Source organism: Manis javanica, chromosome 5 (assembly GCF_040802235.1).
Source record: "Manis javanica isolate MJ-LG chromosome 5, MJ_LKY, whole genome shotgun sequence".
NCBI lineage: Eukaryota > Metazoa > Chordata > Mammalia > Pholidota > Manidae > Manis > Manis javanica.
Window position 1 is genome coordinate 87,875,206 of NC_133160.1, and position 17,617 is coordinate 87,892,822.

The window sequence follows — 17,617 nt, forward strand, 5'->3', positions numbered from 1 at the left end:
CAAGACTGACCGAGGAAGAAACACAAAAGTTAAACAAACCAATTACTAGCAAAGAAATTGAAATGGTAATCAAAAGACTACCCAAGAACAAAACCCCCAGGCCGGACTGATTTACCTCGGAAATTTATCAGACACACAGAGAAGACATAAAACCCATTCTCCTTAAAGGTTTCCAAAAAATAGAGGAGGAGGGAATACTCCCAAACTCATTCTATGAAGCCAACATCACCCTAATACCAAAACCAGGCAAACACCCCACCAAAAAAGAAAATTACAGACCAATATCCCTGATGAATGTAGATGCAAAAATATTCAATAAAATATTAGCAACCCGAATTCAACAGCATATCAAAAGGATCATACACCATAACCAAATGGGATTCATCCCAGGGATGCAAGGATGCTACAACATTCGAAAATCCATCAACATCATCCACCACATCAACAAAAAGGACAAAAACCACATGATCATCTCCATAGATGCTGAAAAAGCATTTGACAAAGTTCAACATCCATTCATGATAAAAATGCTCAGCAAAATGCGTATAGAGGGCAAGTACCTCAACATAATAAAGGCCATATATGATAAAACCACAGCCAACATTATACTGAACAGCGAGAAGCTGAAAGCTTTTCCTCTGAGATCGGGAACTAGACAGGGATGCCCACTCTCCCCACTGTTATTTAACATAGTACTGGAGGTTTTAGCCACAGCAATCAGACAAATCAAAGAAATGCAAGGAATCCAGATTGGTAAAGAAGAAGTTATACTGTCACTATTTGCAGATGATATGATATTATACATAGAAAACCCTAAAGACACCACTCCAAAACTACTAGAACTGATATCAGAATACAGCAAAGATGCAGGATACAAAATTAACACACAGAAATCTGTGGCTTTCCTATACACTAACAATGAACCAATAGAAAGAGAAATCAGGAAAACAATTCCATTCACCATTGCATCAAAAAGAATAAAATACCTAGGAATAAAACTAACCCAGGAAGTGAAAGATCTATACCCTGAAAACTACAATTCACTCTTAAGAGAAATTAAAGGGGACACTAACAAATGTAAACTCATCCCATGCTCGTGCCTAGGAAGAATTAATATTGTCAAAATGGCCATCCTGCCCAAAGCAATATACAGATTTGATGCAATCCCTATGAAACTACCAGCAACATACTTCAATGAACTGGAACAAATAATTCAAAAATTCATACAGAAACACCAAAGAACCCAAATAGCCAAAGCAATCCTGAGAAAGAAGAATAAAGTAGGGGGGGATCTCACTCCCCAAATTCAAGCTCTACTATAAAGCCATAGTAATCAAGACAATTTGGTACTGGCACAAGAACAGAGCCACAGACCAATGGAACAGACTAGAGAATCCAGACATTAACCCAGACATATATGGTCAATTAATATTTGATAAAGGAGCCATGGACATACAATGGCAAAATGACAGTCTCTACAACAGATGATGCTGGCAAAACTGGACAGCTACATGTAGGAGAATGAAACTGGACCATTGTCTAACCCCATACACAAAAGTAAACTCAAAATGGATCAAAGACCTGAATGTAAGTCATGAAACCATTAAACTCTTGGAAAAAAACATAGGCAAAAACCTCTTGACATAAACATGAATGACCTCTTGAACATACCTCCCTGGGCAAGGAAAACTACAGCAGAAATGAACAAATGGAACTATATTACGCTGAAAAGCTTCCGTACAGCAAAAGACACCATCAATAGAACAAAAAGGAACCCTACAGTATGGGAGAATATATTTGTAAATGACAGATTCCATAAAGGATTGATGTCCAAAATATATAAAGAGCTCACATGCCTCAACAAAGAAAAAACAAATAACCCATTAAAAAATGGGCAGATGAACTGAACAGAAAGTTCTCCAAAAAAGAAATACAGATGGCCAACAGACACATGAAAAGATGCTCCACATCGCTAATTATCAGAGAAATGCAAATTAAAACTACAATGAGGTAGCACCTCACACCAGTAAGGATAGCTGCCATCCAAAAGACAAACAACAACAAATGTTGGCGAGGCTGTGGAGAAAGGAGAACCCTCCTACACTGCTGGTGGGAATGTAAGTTAGTTCAACCATTGTGGAAAGCAGTATGGAGGTTCATCAAAATGCTCAAAACAGACTTACCATTTGACCCAGAAATTCCACTCCTAGGAATTTACCCTAAGAACACAGCAATCAAGTTTGAGAAAGACAGATGCACCCCTATGTTTATCGCAGCACTATTTACAATAGCCAAGAATTGGAAGCAACCTAAATGTCCATCAATAGATGAATGGATAAAGAAAAGCGGTACATATACACAATGGAATACTACTCAGCCATAAGAAGAGGGCAAATCCTACCATTTGCAGCAACATGGATGAAGTGGGAGGGTATTATGCTCCGTGAAATAAGCCAAGCAGAGAAAGAGAAATACCAAATGATTTCACTCATCTGTAGAGTATAAGAACAAAGGAAAAAATGAACAAACAAAACAGCAGCAGAATTACAGAACCCAAAAATGGACTAACAGGTACCAAAGGGAAAGGGATTGGGGACGATGGGTGGGTAGGGAGGGAAAAGTGGGGGGAAGAAAACGGGAGGTATTAAGATTAGCATGCATAGGGCAGACGAGGGAGACAGGGGAGTGCTGTAAAACACAGAGAAGAAATGTAGTGATTCTACAACATTTTGCTACGCTGATGGACAGTGACTGTAAAGGTGTTTATAGGGGGAACCTGTTATAGGGTAAAGCCTAGTAAACGTAATATTCATCATGTAAGTGGAGATTAATGATAAAAAAAGAAAGAAAGAAAAGGGGGATTACTCCCTGATAGGATAAAACTAACTGTAAATCAACGATTAATGCGTGCTTTAAATATCCTTAATTTTGATCACTTAAAGGGTGTCACATGATTGGCTATGGAGGTACATTTTTCTGATAATATTCCTTTCTCTTAAAAAAAAAAAAAGCAGTTCCTGTGTGGTGACCTCCAATGAGTTCTACACAATGGTATAAAGGGCATATCAAAGTGTGGGCAAAGGGTCTGTTTGTGTTTATACAGAGGATCAAAGCCTAATTTGGCTACCCAGAAAATGAACTAAGATACGATATGAAGAAGAACTTTTCAACATCAGCACTCTCTGGAAGAGCCATACCAGAAGATGATCATCAAAAAACCTCAACAAAGATCCAGGCGATTCTGCAGTTGTAGCTGCATTCATCGCACCGGTTCCTGGACTTGCCGTTGGAATGAAGAAGGAGATATCTAAGCTGGCCTGTGCATACAGTAAAACAAAAAATTTGACTGGATCTATACTGTTGGAACTCAAGCAAGAATTAGGAGAAGTGCAAGTTGTAGTGCTCCAAAATCTTACGACTACAGATTATCTACTGTTAAAAGAACATATGGGATGTGAAGAGTCCCCAGGAATGGGTTGTTTTAATTTGTCTGATTTCTCTCAGACTGTTCAAGTTCAGTTGGACAATATCCACCATATCATAGATAAGTTTTCACAAATGCCTAAGGTGCCTAACTGGTTTTCTTGGTTTCACTGGAGATGGCTGGTAATTATAGGTCTGCTTTGGTTATGTAACCGTATTCCTAGTATGTTAATGTGTGTGTGCAATTTAATTAGTAGTTTAAAACCTATATATGCTGAAGTTACTCTAGAAGAAGATATGTCAAATAAATAATCAATCTTCCCATGTTTTCTTCCGCCTGCTACTTCTATAGCTTTTCTTCTTCCTTCCTAATTACAACCCTTAAATAGAACTCATGCCTCATATCGAAATTACCAAGTATCATAATTCTTCCAAGTGGTAAAGATACCTCAAGACAAATACTGGGCATAAAAGCCACAGGGCATAAATCTGCAAAGAAGTAAAAAGCTAACCCTTTCAAACAATATGGCTTCTCTCTCACTTACCAACTTTACATTTCCCTGTATGGCCCCAGAAGATGACTGGATAGCCAGAGACAGGTAAGATTCCTCAAGGGAGGAACAACCTAAGACAGGCACAGTCGCAGGGGGGCCATCAGGTGAGAAATTGGGGATCAACAGGGGTGAGGCTTAGAACCTCACTCCCCGTTCCGAGAGAAATCTTCTGCATCCATGGATGTTTTATTGCCCGTGTCTAGCTTGGATTAACACATAGTCTACAGGCACACACCTGATCATCTACATTTTCTCTCTTACAACACTAAACTATGTTTTCTACCTTTAGCTTGCATCTACCTACCACTGCAGCATTTTATTAAAAATAATAATAATAAAGAGAGAAATGTGGTATCCACATATAAATCAAGTATAAAAATCAAATGAATATTCATATTTGAACTGATTGTTTATAGTTCATAATGCGTGATCGAAACCGAAAGTTTCTGTGATGACTGCCCTTGTACTGTTCACCATGTAACTTATTCACTATGTAAGAATTTGTTCTCCATGTAAGAAATTGTTCGTTATGTTTCAGAAGATTGGAGACTGATGAAAATTAGGCTTGGGGTGGATTAATGATTGTACATTGAGCATTGAGTCCCCTATACAGAATTTTATTGTTGTTAACAACCATTTGATCAATAAATATGAGATGCCCTCTCAAAAAAAAAAATTTTGTCAATAAATTTGTTGAGTTACTGATATTCCAGCACCAAAGCTGGTCTTTTTTTAAAGGAGGAGAAGAAAAACTACTTCGGAATATAAAATAAGAAAAGGAAGATTGAAGATGTAAAGACTAAAACTTACTCTGCAAAATTGATCACAGATACCAAAAGTCAAAAGATCCCTCCAGATCCATCAACATCAACAAATATCCAATCTGCAAACAGACTATTTTAGATTATCCAAGAGCCCTCTGTGAGCTGGCAAAGCAAACAATGGGAGGCTGTGTGGCCTGCAACCCAAAAGAGAGCACCTGTGCCATGCACGCATCTAGTCCAGTCTGGAAGGTTTCAGAAGATCCTGTTTTGTAATCCTTGATAACACAGTCAAGTTATTCTGGACTGTGTATAGTGTTCCTGGTCCAGTCCCCACTTCATCCAACTTCCCTGTGTTTTTATGTTGCTTTCAGGCATGTGCAAAATGCAAAACCAGAACATTCCCACCCTAATTAGGGAACAAGCTGTTTGAAAGCAAGGATTCTCACCCCCATCCCTTTCTTTTAAAATATTTTTTTTTTCGTAGATAATTATTTTTTATTGAGGGATAGTTGACACACAGTATTACATTAGTTTCAGGTGTACAACACAGTGGTTCAACATTTATATACATGATAATTCTAGCTACCAGCTATCACCATACAAAGTTGTTACAATATTTTGACTATATTCCTTATGCTATAAATTACATCCCGGTTAACTATTTATTTTATAATTGGAAGTCTGTACTTTTTTTTTTTTTGAGAGGGCATCTCTCATATTTATTGATCAAATGGTTGTTAACAACAATAAAATTCTGTATAGGGGACTCAATGCTCAATGTACAATCAATAATCCACCCCAAGCCTAATTTTCATCAGTCTCCAATCTTCTGAAACATAACGAACAATTTCTTACATGGAGAACAAATTCTTACATAGTGAATAAGTTACATGGTGAACAGTACAAGGGCAGTCATCACAGAAACTTTCGGTTTCGATCACGCATTATGAACTATAAACAATCAGTTCAAATATGAATATTCATTTGATTTTTATACTTGATTTATATGTGGATACCACATTTCTCTCTTTATTATTACTATTTTTAATAAAATGCTGCAGTGGTAGGTAGATGCAAGCTAAAGGTAGAAAACATAGTTTAGTGTTGTAAGAGAGAAAATGTAGATGATCAGGTGTGTGCCTGTAGACTATGTGTTAATCCAAGCTAGACACGGGCAATAAAACATCCATGGATGCAGAAGATTTCTCTCGGAACGGGGGAGTGAGGTTCTAAGCCTCACCCCTGTTGATCCCCAATTTCTCACCTGATAGCCCCCCTGCAATTGTGCCTGTCTTAGGTTGTTCCTCCCTTGAGGAATCTTACCCATCTCTGGCTAACCAGTCATCTTCCGGGGCCATACAGGGAAATGTAAAGTTGGTAAGTGAGAGAGAAGCCATATTGTTTGAAAAGGTTAGCTTTTTACTTCTTTGCAGATTTATGCCCTATAGCTTCTATGCCCAGCATTTGTCTTGAGGTATCCTTACCACTTGGAGGAATTACGATACTTGGTAAATTCGATATAAGGCACAAATTCTATTTAAGGGTTGTAATTAGGAAGGAAGAAGAAAAGCTATAGAAGTAGCAGGCGGAAGAAAACATGGGAAGATTGATTATTTATTTGGCATATCTTCTCGTAGAGTAACTTCAACATGTACAGGTTTTAATCTACTAATTAAATTGTGCACACACATTAACATAATAGAAATACAGTTACATAACCAAAGCAGACCTATAATTACCAGCCATCTCCAGTGAAACCAAGAAAACCAGTTAGGCACCTTAGGCATTTGTGAAAACTTATCTATGATATGGTGGATATTGTTCAACTGAACTTGAACAGTCTGAGAGAAATCAGACAAATTAAAACAAACCATTCCTGGGGACTGTTCACATCCCATATGTTTTTTAACAGTAGATAGTCTGTATAGTTGTAAGATTTTGGAGTGCTACAACTTGCACTTCTCCTAATTCTTGGTTGAGTTCCAACGGTATAGATCCAGTCAAATTTTTTGTTTTACTGTATGCACAGGCCAGCTTAGATATCTCCTTCTTCATTCCAACGGCAAGTCCAGGAACCGGTGCGATGAATGCAGCTACAGCTGTAGCAGCACCTGGATCTTTGTTGAAGTTTTTTGATGATCTTCTTCTGGTATGAGTCTTCCAGAGAGTGCTGATGTGGGAAGTTCTTCTTCATATCATCTTAGTTCATTTTCTGGGTAGCCAAATTAGGCTTTGATCCTCTGTATAAACACAAACAGACCCTTTGCCCACACTATGATATGCCCTTTATACCATTGTGTAGAACTCATTGGAGGTCACCACACAGGAACTGCTTTTTTTTTTAAGAGAAAGGAATATTATCAGAAAAATGTACCTCCATAGCTGATCATCTGACACCCTTTAAGTGTTCAAAATTAAGGATATTTAAAGCACGCATTAATCGTTGATTTACAGTTAGTTTTATCCTATCAGGGAGTAATCCCCCTTTTCTTTCTTTCTTTTTTTTTTGTTATCATTAATCTCCACTTACATGACGAATATTACACTTACTAGGCTCTCCCCTATAACAGGTTCCCCCTATAAACCCCTTTACAGTCACTGTCCGTCACCATAGCAAAATGTTTTAGAATCACTACTTGTCTTCTCTGTGCTGTACAGCCCTCCCCTTTGTCTCACCCCCCCATGCATGCTAATCTTAATACCCCCTTTCTTCTTCCCCCCTCTTATCCCTCCTGACCCACCAATCCTCCACAATCCCTTTCCCTTTGGTACCTGTTAGTCCATTCTTGGGTTCTGTGATTCTGCTGCTGTTCTGTTCCTTCAGTTTTTCCTTTGCTCTTATACTCCACAGATGAGTGAAATCATTTGGTATTTCTTTCTCCACTTGGCTTATTTCACTGAGCGTAATACCCTCCAGCTCCACCCATGTTACTGCAAATGGTAGGATTTGCCCTCTTCTTATGGGTGAGTAGTATTCCATTGTGTATATGTGCCACATCTTCTTTATCCATTCATCTATCGATGGACATTTAGGTTGCTTCCAATTCTTGGCTATTGTAAATAGTGCTGCGATAAACATAGGGGTGCATCTGTCTCTCTCAAACTTGATTGCTGTGTTCTTAGGATAAATTCCTAGGAGTGGAATTTCTGGGTCAAATGGTAAGTCTGTTTTGAGCATTTTGATGAACCTCCATACTGCTTTCCACAATGGTTGAACTAACTTACATTCCCACCAGCAGTGTAGGAGGGTTCTCCTTTCTCCACAGCCTCGCCAACATTTGTTGTTGTTTGTCTTTTGGATGGCAGCTATCCTTACTGGTGTGAGGTGCTACCTCATTGTAGTTTTAATTTGCATTTCTCTGATAATTAGCGATGTGGAGCATCTTTTCATGTGTCTGTTGGCCATCTGTATTTCTTTTTTAGAGAACTGTCTGTTCAGTTCCTCTGCCCATTTTTTAATGGGTTATTTGTTTTTTCTTTGTTGAGGCATGTGAGCTTTTTATATATACTGGACATCAATCCTTTATGGGATCTGTCATTTACAAATATATTCCCCCATACTGTAGGGTTCCTTTTTGTTCTATTGATGGTGTCTTTTGCTGTACAGAAGCTTTTCAGCTTAATATAGTCCCACTTGTTCATTTTTGCTGTAGTTTTCCTTGCCCAGGGTGTATGTTCAAGAAGAGGTCATTCATGTTTATGTCAAGAGGTTTTTGCCTATGTTTTTTTCCAAGAGTTTAATGGTTTCATGACTTACATTCAGGTCTTTGATCCATTTTGAGTTTACTTTTGTGTATGGGGTTAGACAATGGTCCAGTTTCATTCTCCTACATGTAGCTGTCCAGTTTTGCCAGCATCATCTGTTGTAGAGACTGTCATTTTGCCATTGTATGTCCATGGCTCCTTTATCAAATATTAATTGACCATATATGTCTGGGTTAATGTCTGGATTCTCTAGTCTGTTCCATTGGTCTGTGGCTCTGTTCTTGTGCCAGTACCAAATTGTCTTGATTACTATGGCTTTATAGTAGAGCTTGAATTTGGGGAGTGAGATCCCCCCTACTTTATTCTTCTTTCTCAGGATTGCTTTGGCTATTTGGGTTCTTTGGTGTTTCTGTATGAATTTTTGAATTATTTGTTCCAGTTCATTGAAGTATGTTGCTGGTAGTTTCATAGGGATTGCATCAAATCTGTATATTGCTTTGGGCAGGATGGCCATTTTGACAATATTAATTCTTCCTAGGCACGAGCATGGGATGAGTTTACATTTGTTAGTGTCCCCTTTAATTTCTCTTAAGAGTGACTTGTAGTTTTCAGAGTATAAGTCTTTCACTTCTTTGGTTAGTTTTATTCCTAGGTATTTTATTCTTTTTGATGCAATTGTGAATGGAGTTGTTTTCCTGATTTATCTTTCTGTTGGTTCATTGTTAGTGTATAGGAAAGCCACAGATTTCTGTGTGTTAATTTTGTATCCTGCAACTTTGCTGTATTCCGATATCAGTTCTAGTAGATGTGGGTTGGAGTCTTTAGGGTTTTTTATGTACAGTATCATGTTATCTGCAAATAGTGACAGTTTGACTTCTTCTTTACCAATCTGGATTCCTTGTATTTTTTGTTTTGTCTGATTGCCGTGGCTAGGACCTCCAGTACTATGTTAAATAACAGTGGGGAGAGTGGGCATCCCTGTCTAGTTCCCAATCTCAGAGGAAAAGCTTTCAGCTTCTCGTTGTTCAATATAATATTGGCTGTGGGTTTATCATATATGGCCTTTATTATATTGAGGTACTTGCCCTCTATTCCCATTTTGCTGAGAGATTTTATCATGAATGGATGTTGAACTTTGTCAAATGCTTTATCAGCTGCTATGAAGATGATCATGTGGTTTTTGTCTTTCTTTTTGCTGATGTGGTGGATGATGTTGATGGACTTTCGAATGTTGTACCATCCTTGCATCCCTGGGATAAATCCCACTTGGTCATGGTATACGATCCTTTTGATGTATTTTTGAATTCGGTTGCTAATATTTTGTTGAGTATTTTTGCATCTACGTTCATCAGGGATATTGGTCTGTAGTTTTCTTTTTTGGTGGGGTCTTCACCTGGTTTTGGTATTAGGGTGATATTGGCTTCATAGAATGAGTTTTGGATTATTCCCTCTTCTTCTATTTTTTGGAAAACTTTAAGGAGAATGGGTATTACGTCTTCCCTGTATGTATGATGAAAGTCTGAGGTGAATCCCTCTGGCCCGGGGGTTTTGTTCTTTGGTAGTTTTTTGATTACCGCTTTAATTTCATTGCTGGTAATTGGTCTGTTTAGATTTTCTGTTTCTTTCTGGGTCAATCTTGGAAGGTTGTATTTTTCTAGGAAGTTGTCCATTTCTCCTAGGTTTCCAGCTTGTTAGCATATAGGTTTTCATAGTACTCTCTAATAATTCTTTGTATTTATGTGTGGTCCATCGTGATTTTTCCTTTCTCATTTCTGATTTTGTTGATTTGTGTTGATTCTCTTTTCCTCTTAATAAGTCTGGCTAGAGGCTTATCTATTTGTTTATTTTCTCAAAGAACCAGCTCTTGGTTTCATTGATTTTTGCTGTTGTTTTATTCTTCTCAATTTTATTTATTTCTTCTCTGATCTTTATTATGTCCCTCCTTCTGCTCACCTTAGGCCTCAATTTTTCATTTTTTTCCAATTTTGATAATTGTGACATTAGACCATTCATTTGGGATTGTTCTTCCTTTTTTAAATATGCCTGGATTGCTATATACTTTCCTCTTAAGACTGCTTTTGCTGTGTCCCACAGTAGTTGGGGCTTTGTGTTGTTTTTGTCGTTTGTTTCCATATATTGCTGGATCTCCATTTTGATTTGGTCATTGATCATTTGATTATTTAGGAGCGTGTTGTTAAGCCTCCATGTGTTTGTTAGCCTTTTTGCTTTCTTTGTACAGTTTATTTCTAGTTTTATGCCTTTGTGGTCTTTATACTTGTTGACCAGAAGCTTTACTGATGATAAAAACAGTCAATTAGCACATATTTTGTGTTGTATTACATACTGTATTCTTACGGTAAAGTAAGCTAGAGAAAAGAAGATGTTTTTCAAAATGTTGCAAATCTCCAAAAAACTCTCCAATACATTTACTGAAAAAAATCTACATATAAGTGAACCTGTGCAGTTCAAACCCATGTTCTTCAAGGGTCAACTATGCAACATTTTTGAAGCTAAATTACAATGGAAAACAATACTTGTTAAGTGAAAAAAGCAGGTTAAAACAACCTTAAAATGTGTGACTTTTAAAAACTGTGTAAAGATGTGAAACAGAAACACCTGAATATATTCTAAAACATCCTATTATGAGGGTTGGTTAATTAGATCACTGTACATTTATACAATGGAATTATTTTGAAGGTATTAAAATGATTTAGAAGAATTGTTGCTAGCATAAGAAAACATATATAATACACTAGCTAAACAAGAGAAACTACATTAACCATATGTCCAAAATATCTCAATTTTTGAATGTATTTATTAAATATATAAAGAAGCGGTAAATACAACAAAATGTTAACAGTTATCTCTGGGCATTTATTTAGGGGAAGAGCTCATATATTTTTACAAAAGCTCTACATGGTTGTTTTAAGTATGTTTTCAGAGTTACTTTCAAAAAGGAAATTTAGAAATGTGCTGTATAATTCAGTAATTTTTAAATGCAACTTTGATACACTTATAATTTAAATAAATTGCCCACTAAATATGTTGATCTCATTATTACTAAATCACAAAAGTGCTAGCCAATGGAAGTTCTCAACATTGTAACTTTTTGCACATTAAAGTAAAATATGAACAATGAGGTAGGAGAAATTAAATATAAAAACTTTGTTTTTAATGACAAAGATGGGAAATTTATGAATCCTGAAGTAGCTAACAGTGCAAGAGCTCCTAAATATGAGAAGTCACCAAAAGGATGGGAAGCAGTATCCCCTTAATTACATGCTAGAAGAATTACTCAGCAGAGTTAACTAAGTCTCCTAGGAGGACAGCAAACTCCTCCAGAGCTGGGCACCAGCCAAAGTGGTTCTCTGACACTGCTTTACCCCCATGGCAGAAAGAGGGTGGGGCACAGCTGCATTCATTTTTGCCATCTTAAGTAGTTTATCCACAAATGTTTCATTCATTAACATATGAACCAGGGTTCCTCATTGTGAAAATCTTAGCTCTCCCTTACAGCTCCTCCTGAGGAAACTTACCAACATGTGAACATGGTGCATGAGGTCCAGGGACAAGAGAGTGAGCTCCATGACAAAATCCGTGTAATTGTCATATGTTCCCTTTCCTTCCCACGTCCCTTCATGGTTAAGGTCCCAGAGGTGAATTACATACCTGCAGAGGACAGAGAAAAATCATCTTAATAATTAAGTTACAATTGGATTTGGTTTGAGCAAGATTTAGTCACATTTTTATATATCTTATACATGTTATGTCTTAAAATCAGCTATATGATTAGACCTCAATCACATTCATCCCAAATTTCTACTCACCATAAAATCACATGAGCAGTCCTCACTGTCACAAGAAGAGACTGTAAAAAAAATGACATAGTTTTTCTTTTTAGTAATATTTAAGATTTCTCAGGCCAAACTTACTTTTACAAAATGATAAGACAAATATTTCTCAGTTCAACTAAAAAGCAAGCTGTTCAATGGGTAAGGGTGGAGGAACAATGTGATGACTACAGGTAATACTGCTATGTGGTATCTTTGCAGAGTATAGATCCTAAGAATTCTCATCACAAGGAAAGAAAACCTTTTTTCTTTTTCTTGTATTTATGAGATGATAAATGTTAATGAAACTTATTGTGGTAGTCACTTCAAAACACATATAAGTCCAATCATTATGCTGTACAACTTGAACTTCATAGTGCTATATGTCAATTATAACTCCATAAGACTGAAAGAAAAAATAAGCAGGTTGTTCCAGTCATTCAACCATTTTTTTATCTGATTTAAATTTCCATGGAATATTTTCATGACTTAGAGACCCAACTTTTATTGAACCTTTTCCTGTCAATATGTGACAATCAATTATACCAGTCCTTCTCCTAAGGATACCTTCTGCAATCTTGAGGTGCATTCTAGTAGTTTGACCTTCACTTCTGTTTTACACAGCAGCAAGTCACCATAACTGATTACCTGAAAAGGTGTCTGAAACTTAGTTACCCTAACCGCAAAGTGTAGTTTAAACACCTCTGTCTCAGATATGAGCACCGGCTCTCGACATAGTGCTCTGTGTACTCCCTTTGTCCACAAAGAACAGAGGGTGAGGGAACAAAAAAATGAAATAAGCCAGTCCCTTGTGGTATTTTATATTATAGAAAATGATACTAAGAAACATGTCTTCTTCATTTACCAGAATAGAACAGTTATAGTTATGTTTGAAATTAGGAAACACCCATTTGTAAACAGAAAATATTTCACATAGAAGAGAAACACTATAAATATAGAAATATGATTTAGTTCAAAATATCAAATCTACAACATGATAAATTATCTTAGAAGAATGAACAGTAATGAGCTAAAATATGTATTATGATATGCCCCAGTAGGCCTAATTTAAATGTCCTTATTTTTAGGTGTATCTGTTCCAAAGCTTGGCCTAATACTAACCAAAAAAGTTAGAGAACCAAAAAAGGAAACCATAGTATCACTCAATAAAACAGCAAACACAGTATCATTCAAAATATAGTATTTTATAATATATCTAAAGCAAACTAATAACATAAGTCAGTGTAAAGTTTTAATACAAATTTTTTTTCAAAAGGAAATGTAGTTGTATACCATACATATAGAGAATGCATTCAAATAAAATTGTAAATGTTTTTATTAAGTACTTGAGCATTCCTTTTCTAATTTTACTTATGCTATTATATCATACTCTTAAATCAATACTATTAAGCAAAATGAATTTTAACCCTATTCTAACAAAGTCCCAAGTAGCAGTTCAAACTTAGTGTTTTGATATTAGCTAATTAGCCTTAAGATATTATTTCTTTTTTTTTCATTAATAATAGCAATTATGGGAAAGATAAAAGTATTTTGCCTTTGGCCTGCAGAAAAAAACAAATACAGCCACTGACTAGAAGGACATACAAAACATTTTTATTTCTATTGGACAGAAATTGGTATTTTCAGAAAGTTTTAAAAATTAAAAATACACATGAATATCTCAGAATATTCTTTCAAAATAATGAATAGTTTAGATATTCATTCTATTATTCTACAAAATCTTAATTTATGCCCTATCTAAAGCAACAACCAATTATGGAGTATTTCTTTACTAATCACTACCAATCATTGTTTATAATATCTTAAGCAGAACACCTTTCTTACTCGCGAGTCATAGGATATGGATTGTGTCACCTCCTACTTGAGAATCTTAAGCAATTCGCCCTTTATACTTGTTTCTCCATTCGGAAGCTGGAATAATAGAATGACTTAATACATGTAAGGATTTAGAAAAATCTCCAGCCTATAGTAAGCCCTATATAAATGCCATAAAAAATAATTACTTTTTACTAGGTTGTAGCAAAGATTACATGAAATAACACACAAAAGCATTCAGTCCCCAACACAGAACAGAGGAACTCAAAAATTGCTACAATGAGAGGCCAAATATCCATCAGTCCCTCATGGGTGAAATGATCTATCAAATATCCTCTAGCTTCCTTGAAAATACACCAGAATAAAAGCAGAGCAAAAGCCTGTGTCTGCCTCTTACCTCCGCAGCCATGAAAGCCAGTGTGTGCATCCCATGGGTGTAGCCTGTGATGCAAAAGACAACCACCAGTCCACAGCAGGAAAGCAGCATGGCAGACAACAGCAACAAAACTCGCCCGTGGCTACTCATCGGTGTGACTGGAGAAAAGGAAAGCTGAAACATATACAACAGGAGAAGGAAACTCATTCTTCTTGGTGGCAGGGTTAAACTTAACTAAGAAACTCAGGGTTAACCTTGGTCTTTGCTTGGGGATCTGTACTTAGCTGGATGACCAAATGCAAAACACAGAGAAGCATCGCATTACCAGATGGCCAGAGTTCTCCAACCAAGCTCTATATGAGTATGCGCGAATGCTTAGAGATCTTTATCATTTCATTTACCAATACGACCTATACATTTTCATCTCAAGGATCCTCCCATCAGCGGGATTATAAACTTCTAAAACCAATATTCCAAAGGTATGTAATTCTCTCTTCTAACATTCAACAGAACTCAGGACAGCACCATGTTCTATTGTGTTTCTTTCTCCATCTTACTCTAGGCTTCCCTCCGCAAAATTCACTTGAAGGACATTCCTAGCCTGTTTAGGGCTAGGACAATGGAAACGTGATCTAGTTATAGATTTACTACTGTTATAATGCTGCACTAAGAATATACAAGGAGAGGCGACAGCTTGGAAGAGGTAGGCCTGAAGCTTCAACTTCTGAACAGGAAGGTGTAGATAAACCAGTTAGGGAGGACAGAGCTCCAGTTCTTGATCCAGAAGGGGTTCAACTGTGAAGAGGCTAAAGATCAGAGGTACCAGGACCACCTGGTCTATGAGGACAAGGCCTGGGAATGGGCTTAATGGAGGGACAGAATTGTAGGTGCACATTTCCCAGTAACCACGAGATTAGTTTGGGGGCACTAAAGAGTGAGGGCTCACTGGCAAACCTCTCATCTGAAGCCATGACAGAAAAGGACTCTCTTCTCCTGGGACCAAGGAAGCCAAGAAAGCTAATTCAGCCCATACCCAGGGGCTGGAAACAACGTAAACCAAGCAGAAAGACTTCCAAGAATCAGAGTGGGAGGGATAAAGAAGTGGAAGGAGACTAGAACAGAAAATAACTGGAAGAAACCAGCTCTTATTTAGTTTACATATTAAGATTTCCTTGAGCTGTGATCAAAACAGTTTGTGTAAGGAAACTGATGCCACATGAGCTATAATATAATAATACACTAGTGGCTAGGGAGTTAGCCTCCCTACGAGACATTGATCCTGCATTCCTTGGTTGCCACAGAAAATTCTTCAAGAAATAGCTAGTGGGTACCTGATCCAGGACCTCTCCACTGGAGAGCTAACCTGAACACGCCTGTTATGGCTTATTTGTATTACACTATTCAAACTGGGCCACTGTGTGACTAAGTAAGCAAATACCTTGACTAAAAACTCACATATTCAAATCATTCCTTGCAGAGCTGAACCATCAGATGCAGAAATACAAGTCCACCAAACCAGAGGCACCTCATGACCACCTCTTCCACTGTCTGGACATTCAGCATACCAAAAATAAAGATGAACTTGTAGAAAATAAAATTCTAAAACTTGTCTTTCAGGTGCTAAAAATAAAAATGTTTATAAAGGTGAGTACCATTACATCTAACCCATTTAACAGAAGTCAATGCAGTAAAATCTGGCTTCTATGGAGAAAATACTCTATACCCAGCTTTTCAATATTTATCCACAAGAAAATAGGTGACAAAGAAAAAAATAAGCCCTCTGAAGCACAAAAGTAAAACACCTAGAAAGAAATCTGTAGACTGGATAGCAACCCTCAGTCAGTTACGGAATTTTAACAATTAAAAGAGTGGAGCTATTAGTTTGGTACTTTATGTATTAAAAATAATACATATACTTCAAACGGAAAATAAAGAATGGTGAGGGCTGCAAGAATCATTTTTAATACTTCTGTTCTCTGGATTCCTAAACAGTAGAACAGATTAGGAATTTCTTTTTTAACATCCTTCAGATTAAAACAATTAACAGGTTCATTTTCCAGCCCATAGTCAGTAACATATAAAAAAGTACAAACTAAAAAATAATGCCTTGTTTTTATGCATTTTTTCCTTCTTCCTGTGTGTAAAAAATTAATTTTTGTATGCTGCTTTATTTCACTTATCATATTGTGAGAATCTAACCAGTGTCAGTGAATATTCTCTGAACATACCATTTGAGTGATTACAGTGGTTTACTGTTTTTAGTGGTTACACATTAAAATTTTTCACCATTCAGAAAATGTTGCCAGGAATATCTCTGTAGGAGTTGCTATGTCTTCAGCATTATCCAGTCAAAGGTTACAAATGTTTTCATGGTTTCAAATAAATAACATCCTCTTGATTTCCAAAAACAAGGTGTGTGAATGTACACTCTCATGAGCAGTGTATATCTGCTTCACTGTTTCTTTCCTAAACCAACAACTTGCAGTTTTAAAAATCTTTACTAACCCAAAAAAAAGGGGCGACGAGGAGCAACTAGCCAGATAATATACTATCAAACCATCTACGCAAGTGGTGAGAACTGAGTGAAGAGGATGAAAAATGATTTCAAAGTATACTTTTGCATATAGTTTCAAACCATGTAAATGTTTCAGAAATGTAAAGAACTCTAACAGAAAAAAGCAAAACTGAATCTAAAAAAACAACTTAACCTAAATGCGTAACAACTTAATAACATGACTGAAGATAAGAATCTTTTTCAGAACTACATACTGTACTCTGACTGTATACCCTCTGTACAGAGAACAAAGCAAACTAGGAATTCTTGGTCAATGTCTGTTTCCAGGCCTGGTGCAATCACAGTACAAGGTGAATCTAGGACATTTTGTGCCCTTTGCTTTGTGCCTTTTGCTTCACACCTATTTGCTGTGTGACTTTGGGCAAGTCACTTACCACCCCATGCTTTCCTTCTCTCATCTACAACATGGGTCTTATGGCATCAGTGTGCATCTCACAGAACTGTTGGGAGAACTACATAAACTAATACATGTATTCTGCTTAGCCAAGTAATCACTAAGTTCTTAAAAAAAATTCCGTTCTAAATCTCCACTTATATTTTGTTTGTCCCATTTT

The 17,617-nt window shown here is 36.8% G+C and overlaps 1 pseudogene; it reads right to left on the bottom strand.

The window, feature by feature from the left end:
• LOC140849728 (E3 ubiquitin-protein ligase AMFR-like) overlaps positions 1 to 17,617 on the bottom strand; it is a 48,087-nt pseudogene that overhangs the window by 20,585 nt on the left and 9,885 nt on the right.